This window comes from Crinia signifera, chromosome 6 (assembly GCF_055691185.1).
Source record: "Crinia signifera chromosome 6, ASM5569118v1, whole genome shotgun sequence".
In the NCBI taxonomy this organism is placed as follows: Eukaryota; Metazoa; Chordata; class Amphibia; order Anura; family Myobatrachidae; genus Crinia; species Crinia signifera.
In genome coordinates, this window is record NC_139222.1 from 128,687,225 (window position 1) to 128,693,508 (window position 6,284).

Below are 6,284 nucleotides of genomic sequence, written 5' to 3' on the forward strand. Positions count from 1 at the left end.
TATAAGTGCTATGTCACACCTCTGTCACATATGTTTGTTGATTTTCATGATGCAAACCACTGTCAGAAATGTGGGTGCTTAGTGAGTTATACACTATTGTCACATATACATAGGTGCATTGTTAAAGCTGTGTACACAACAACTTATTGTTATGAGGCTCCTGCAGGTCACCAAAGAAATCCTCTGTCATCTATACATACAGCTCAATCTGAGGATATCAACAACTAAGCATACTGCTGAACGTGGCCACTGAAGTTATATGGTTGGTTGTCTGGAAGATTGCAGTATGTACGCACAATAGCGTTTCACTGGGAGTTCGAGGGAAATTGTTACGAATATCATATAGGCTGCATATGGTATAGTCTGTACCCAGCTATTACACACCATTATCACCTATTAATCGGTGCATTGAAAGTAACACGCTATTGTCACATATGTGGGTGCTTTTTAATTTAGACACCTATGTAACACATGTGGTTGATTTTTCATGACACCACTGTCAGATATATGGGTGCTTTGTGAGCTATACACTGTTGTCAATCACATATATGTGGGTAATATATGCAATAAGAGTAATAAAAATCGAATTTGTATATGGTAAATGTATAAACAAATATGATTTAGCATTAACAATCCCGCAGAGATATCACATATAGGGCTGTGTTGTAGTGACAAGAAGGTGCATAGCAGTGGTTTATCAGCAAACTACATATAGTGTGACTGTATAACAGAGTGGCAGGTGGGATATACCAAGTATATTATGGGAGTTAATTAGTGTCCCTGTAGCCTATCAACCATTGGCCTCTGGTTAAAATGGACCTGACAGCTGTCCCATGCTGTTGTGTCATTGTTTTTCTCTAGGATGTTTTTAGTGATGTGCAAATAAGTTGAGTGCATGGAGTCAGGGGCACTTCTGTCACTGTCCTGGGCACAGGTGACAGTCTGACACATGGGATGTCACACATCACTGCAGACAGGCACAGTGCAATAGCAAAATCACGTATACATGTGTACACAAAAGACAAATCAGCGATTACTTGTCTAGGTCTGGAATAATATTTTTGTAATAAATGTGCAGAGCTGCCAGCATGCAAAACCCCCCATACCTAGCACACAGACTGTACCCCGGGAGTGAGACTATGTATGTATGTATGTATGTGAAGGGGGGGGGGGGGGACATGTAGCCAGTGAGATTTATCTGAACCCTAAATCAGGAGCGCTATGCTAGATGCCCCCCAGTGACAGGACAGCGGGGGAGGGGGGGGGGTAGTGTGCGGCCACAGGGTATTACATCCCCCATCATCCCCCCGTCAACACGCAGGGGAGAGGAGGGCGCTCAGTAATGGGAGCAGCTGTGCGGCGGGGTACGGGGGCTCAGTGCCCCCATGCATTAGCTGGGCACAAAACTGGGGGGGGGGTGCTATGGGGAACGAGGGACAGCTATAGGACATGGGCATGTCTGGCCGATACTTCTGAATGTACCTGAGGGAAGCGGGCTCTAGTTATTCGCCTATAGAGGCAGGAGAGGGTCAGCAGGGCCCCGAAAATGGCACCCCTTTCTGCCATAAGCCCCCCACATCATTGGTGGGTCCGCCCCCAGGCGCCTTACCTGCGGATGCTGGCTCTGCTTCCCTCTGTGGTCCGCCTGTCTCTAAGATTATTTCTCCAAATGGCTTTTCCCCTCCCCCCTCCGTCTGTGCCCCCCTCTCCCAGCAGCAGCAGCCCAGTCTCTCGCCGCTCTCTCCTCCCCTCGCCCTGTCTCCCCCTCCTTTGTCTCTGTCTCCCTCTCTTCCCTTCTTCTCTCTCTTTTTGGCTTTTTTTCGCTCTCTCTCTCTCTCTCCCCCAGTCTCAAAATGGCTTTTTTTTTTTTTTGCAGACAAGGACAGACCACGCCCCCAGTCATGTGATCTCCTCCCTGGGGACTGAGCAAGGGGGAGGAGGTGGAGGAATGGAAAACAGGAGATGGGATGTGTATGGAGGAGGACAAAGACTGAGACACTGCCAGACTGTGTGTGTGTCTCCTCAGATGTCTCCCTCACTCACTGCTCTCCTTTCTGCTTTCACTGTACTAGACGTAGAAAAAGCCTGATAGCTAAGTAATAAGTTGGCCTCAGACATCCACCTACTCCTACCTGAAATAAAGCCATTCATTAGAATGACAGAATCACGGTCATTACTTTCCATTTAGACAGCAGCTCTGCAAAGATGGTTTTTGGGATGGCTTATATTTGTGTATTTAAATGCATGAGAATGATCGTGAGTTATTTTTTGTTTTATTTATGCTCAATGTGCATCTGATGTCCTTGGTGGGTATGGCTCGTTAGCTCGACAGGATAGGTTGACAGTCATTATGTTGACCACTATTGGCTGACATGCAGTAGGTCGACACAGGAAAAATGTCAACATGCATTAGATCAACAGGGACAAAAATTCGACACAAGCAAACTGTCCACATGAAAATGTTGACATGAGTTTTTATGAGTTTTTTTATAATTTTTTTGATTATCGTTTATTTATATGGTGCCACAAAAGTTGTGCAGCACCTGACAATACATAAATAAGCAAAAGAACAAAACAATAAAATAGTGATATACAGTAAAAATGCAAATTAGGACAAGTACATGGTAAATAAAAGACAGTTGCAGCAGCGGATACTGATGCAATTAGAACAGTGGCAGATATATATTCTTAGAAAAGCGGATACTGATGCAATTAGAACAGTGGCAGATTTATATTCTTATGCAGCCCACACACGCGCCGATGCCGGCGGTGCGATGCTGTACGATGGGGTGCGCGCTCCCGCGGCACCTCATCGCACAGTACAAAAAGTATGTGCTGCACATACTTTTTGTACCTGCTTTTTCTAGCACAGCATCGCATCGCATGCACATCGTATGCACAAGGCATACGATCCGATGCTGTGTGTGCTAGTTAAGCCCACAACGCACGCTGAAATCGGTGCGTGTGTGGGCTGCATTAGAAAAGCACGAGGAGAGAGGGCCCTGCTCGTTAGAGCTTACATTCTAAAGGGAAGGGGCAGACAAACTGGGGTGACTCAGCAGAGATAGAAGTGAGCATAAACATAGGGTTAGAATGAGAAATGGTTAGATTTAATGAAGAAGTGGGTCTTAAAGGCCCCCATACACTAGGGCGACTTGTCCTTAGGACAAGTCGCCCCCGACTTCCCCCTGAGCTTCCCCGGCTGCTCCCCAGGGGAGCTTGATTAGATTGGCACTTGATGTGCCATTTTTTACATGTGATAAATCGTCTCGATTTATCACATGTAAAAAACCCGGGGAGCAGGGGGGGGGGGGGGGCTACAGAGCAGGGCTGCTGGTGGGAGCAGGGGGGGCTGGGGACGCTGCGGGGGACACAGGCGGCATAGAGCCAGGAGCTGTCAGTGCTAGAAAAAAAAAGCCTATACAATGAATGGGCAGCCTGTGATTGGCTGAGCGCTCTCTCAGCCAATTGCTGACTGGCTGAGAGAGCGCTCAGCCAATCACAGGCCGCCCATTCATTGTATGGGCTTTTTTTTTATTCCATACTGACAGCTCCCGCCGGCTCCCCTTGCCCGGCTCTATGCCGCCTGTGTCCCCCGCAGCGTCCCCAGCCCCCCCTGCACCCTCTACCGCCGCGCCGCCCCACTAGGTCCCAAGTCGGGTGGTCGGACGTGCAGCAGGTCCGACCACCCGACGCAGATCCGATGCGCACGGGACCGCGCATCGGATCTGAGGGGACATCAAAACTAGCCGATTTTGGTCCGATTTCGGCCAGATCCGACTGATCTGGCTGAAATCTGACCAAAATCGGCTAGTGTATGGGGGCCTTTAGAGTCCATTTAAAGTTTTGTAGGGAGGTCGCAAGTTCGTTAGGCATGGGTAGAACATTCTAGAGATACGGAGCACAACGGCCAAATTCCAAGAGGGAGGAATTAACCAGTTTGCAGGAGAGGCAACGTGCATTTGTGGAGCGGAGAGTGTGGATGGGGGTGTAAAGAGAGACAAGGTCAGATATGTAGGTGGGAGAGGAATGGGTCATGGCGTTGTAAGTGAGGGGTTTATTCTGCTTGGTACGGTGGGACTGTATATGGGCGGATCGGATTTTTTTTTCAACTGCGCATGCGTAGCTTTCGCTATACGCATATGCGGCGACCTCACACCGCTCACGGACGGGTCTCTCCGTGCGAAAAAACCTGTCCGCAAGAGCACGGTCATTGTGGGCGGCATGGGGGCGTTTTTAGGGTAGCGGCCGGAATAATGAGGAAAACTGGGGGTAAACATGGGCGTACACGGGGGTGTGCACCAAAAATGTACTGCGCTACAACCGCCTCGAACGGCGAACGCGCCGTGCATTTTGGCCCAAAAACAGTCAGACGTCAAAGATAGCTCCAGACCACCCCTAGAGATACCACATGAGAGCGGACACCTGAGTCTGCTAATTAACACTGATTACTACACAAACACATACACCTGAATGTAATAAGCAATGCTGCAGGCTATTAAGTGAAAACCATTATTTCACTACCTGAAAGCCACACACAGCCCTCAAACACATTGGAAGCATATCTTTCTACACTTCTCTACATGTAAAAATTGGTTTAATTTTAGGTAAGATTCATTCTAAGACCTGCTTATATATGTAAAGGTAGTTATTTTATAACCATCTACACCCATTCAGAAAGTGTTTTTGAATACTTTAAAAAGCAGGACACTCAATTCACAGAAGTCGACATGTGTCAACTTTTTCATTGTAACACCAACATAACTTTATTTAAAAGTAAAACCAATGTGGGGACACATAGATAGTGATTAAAATGCCACATTATAACATAATAAATAGACATGTAATGAGGGTTATAATGTTGTTTTATTAGGGTGTTTATTAAGGTAGACAATTGAGTTAATAGAAAACAATTATTGAATAACAGTTAGAATAATTAATTAATTGTCTTAATTATAGTTGAAAGGCAAGATTTGCAGTGCCATATATGTGCAGGGTATGCCACCGTGCGCGGACGTACGCTCACTTTCACGATCGGTGACACACGCTGAGTTTTCCATTGAAAAAAGGCGAGACCCGTCCGTGCACTGTGGCGTACGCTCAGATATGCGCAAGATGTCGGTGGGAAAATGGAGGTGGAAACGACAGGACTGTGAGAGATGCTGAATGTGTGGTTTAAAGCAGTGCTAGATTAAGGTCTAAATGGGCCTGGAGCTGAAAATGATCAAGGGCCTATTATGCGCAATAATAGGGGTTGTGGCCAGCGGATTCAGTATTAAATCCCGGCAGTCGGGATCCCGGCGTTCAAAATCGGAATCCCAACCGACGAAATCCCGACAAGGGGGGGGATGTGGATCGCCCCCCCTTGCGGGCTCGCTGTGCTCGCCACGCAGCGGGCCTGGTGCCTCGCTACGCTCGGCACACTAATTTATTCTCCCTCCAAGGGTGTCGTGGATACCTACGGAGGGAGAAAGTGTCGGGATTTCGGAAGTCGGGATTCCGGCGTCGGGAATTTGATTTACACTGCATCCCGTGGCCAGCACCTAATAATTTGGGAGGCGTGACCAGTGTTCTGGTTGGGTGGTCTGCTCATGGGTGTGTCTCTATTTGTGTAAATATTTTCAACTAAATATATATGCCTGGAAAAGGCAGGGAGATATATTGGTGGGTGCCCTCCAAAGGTGCACCCGCAGGATGCCGATGTCCTAAGATACTTGCAGGGTGTGGAGGCACTCCAGTCCTAAAAAAAAAAAAAATACTGGAAGCCGAAACTTGGTAGAAAACATTTCAGCTCCTTTTATGTGGTCACCTAAGTTTACCACACCATAGACCCCTTATACAAATCATGCAACACAATAGTAACAACCTTATACTATACTTGCCTCTTATGCTGTGTACACACGGGGGAGATAGGGGCTATAATCGCTGGGAATATGGTCGCAGTCGACCATATTGCCAGTGATTGGGAGTGTGCGCGCTCCCGTTTTCTGCCCCATTGTAATCGCTGGTCGCAGGAGCTTGCTCCTGCAACCAGCTAATTACCTCTGCGGCACCCCCAGCAGAGGTTCGTTTTCAACAGCGACCATCTCTGGTCGCTTGTTGAAAAGGAGACACTGAGCAATATATTGCTCAGCAATATATTGCAAGCAATATATTGCTAGCAATATATCTCCCCCCGTGTGTACGCACCTTTACACATTATGCCACATGGAATGAGCCAAAATTCACACTATGGCACACAGATCGAGTCAAAATTCACTTTATGCCACACAGATTAAGGCAAA

The 6,284-nt window shown here is 47.4% G+C and overlaps 1 protein-coding gene across 1 annotated transcript in view; it reads right to left on the reverse strand.

The window, feature by feature from the left end:
* The window catches only part of PCGF2 (polycomb group ring finger 2), a 21,214-nt gene extending 19,408 nt beyond the window's left edge, over positions 1–1,806 (reverse strand). Inside the window, exon 1 of the mRNA XM_083147142.1 lies at positions 1,610–1,806. The gene's annotated coding sequence lies outside the window, so the exon portion shown is untranslated. The remainder of the gene's footprint in view (positions 1–1,609) is intronic.
* Between the last annotated feature and the right edge of the window lie 4,478 nt (positions 1,807–6,284).